Below are 1,483 nucleotides of genomic sequence, written 5' to 3'. Positions count from 1 at the left end.
CGGTCTGCGCCCTCAGCGAGCATCACGTTCCTTGCGAAGGGCACTCTCGAAGACACCATCATTGGAAATCTTGAGCGATACATTTCGCTGGGTAAGTGGCTAAAGTAGAATATTATATCGGCACATTTTTCAGCGTTGACCGATGCAGAGCCACAACTGATGCTTCACAAAATGGAAGTTCGCCACTTACACTCTCTAATTAAACCCTATGTGGCGTCCTAATAGGCGGCATACATGGTTATCGCAATTAAAGCGGAGAGTTGGGCGAGTTGGTTGCTGCTGACTAATGAACTCATACTTCTAGCGAACTTTAGCACAGGACGAAGAAAGCGTGTGTTTCGTCTTTTCTTTCTTCGTCCTGTGCTAAAGTTCGCTAGAAGTATGAGTTCATGGTTATCGCAGTCAGGCCATTAGGTCACAAATAAATAAAACTTGCTACATCAAATCTGACAAAAATTAACGCGCGAATGGATAAATAAAAATAACAACTAAGGACATATCGAAAAAGTTTCATTTCGCATATGCTACCAAACCAATTATGCAATGCATAATACAAAAATACAAAAAATGCTCGCATCCACAGCATTATCGCGCAGCTAGGTAAATATCTGTAAGTGTTAACAAAGATTGATCACCCGATTTGAGCGTTTTGAAGCTTGACTGTACGCGCTAAGTATTAGTTCTCGATTTGCTCGCGATCGCGCCTATAACGTTAATAGCCCTGCATATGCGATTTTTCCTGTTCGCTGTATGCGCCATATGGAAGTTTCAACATGTGTGTTTCCATAGCCTCAAATTAGGACATACCGAACAGGCAACAGCTGATAATGCGGAACAAATTTACAATGCAGACCGCGTCAGCTGTATGCCAGCTGGCAATTATAACGCTGAGCTCTGTAGCTTTTTCATCGCACGTTGGAACATGATGCAGCATAAAGGAGTAATACACAACTTCCACACCCATGAAGGGATTTTTTTTATTCCATATTCACATTCACAATATAATTGGTCCACGGCCAATCACTTTAGCGTATGCCGGAAAGGAAAACTTTCGAAACAAGCTTTAGAGCCTTATTAACACTCTAGAATAGTGTTTTATTACACGATGCCACAGCCCTTAGGCTTTTATTTCGTAACTAAGACAGTACGCAGAAATAGAAAACTGTGGTTGATTACTCTGTCACAGGAATCAGTAAAACACGAAAGTGAAATGTGCAGCGAAATCTGCAGCTGAGCATGATTTGCGCGTCGGCGGCTGTCTTGTGGGTGTGCGTGGCGAGAAACGTCCTGCTGGCGGATCGCTTCGGCAAAGGTGTACTGGCGTCACTTCCGTGACGGATATGACGTCAGTGAAATCTTGGAGTACCGCGTCATAAAACACGTTCGTGTTAAAATATAAAACCCGAAAACAAACAACCCCAAGTATAACGTACTCTTTAGTACTAAAGGTTGCTTCCCCGCAAGAAGACCCAGTGTGGAGGGG

This window comes from Haemaphysalis longicornis, unplaced genomic scaffold, assembly GCF_048455015.1.
Source record: "Haemaphysalis longicornis isolate Haplotype H1 unplaced genomic scaffold, Haemaphysalis longicornis Haplotype H1 scaffold_10, whole genome shotgun sequence".
Lineage (NCBI taxonomy): Eukaryota > Metazoa > Arthropoda > Arachnida > Ixodida > Ixodidae > Haemaphysalis > Haemaphysalis longicornis.
The sequence above is the reverse complement of the archived record's forward strand: the minus strand, read 5'-3'. Positions refer to the sequence as shown.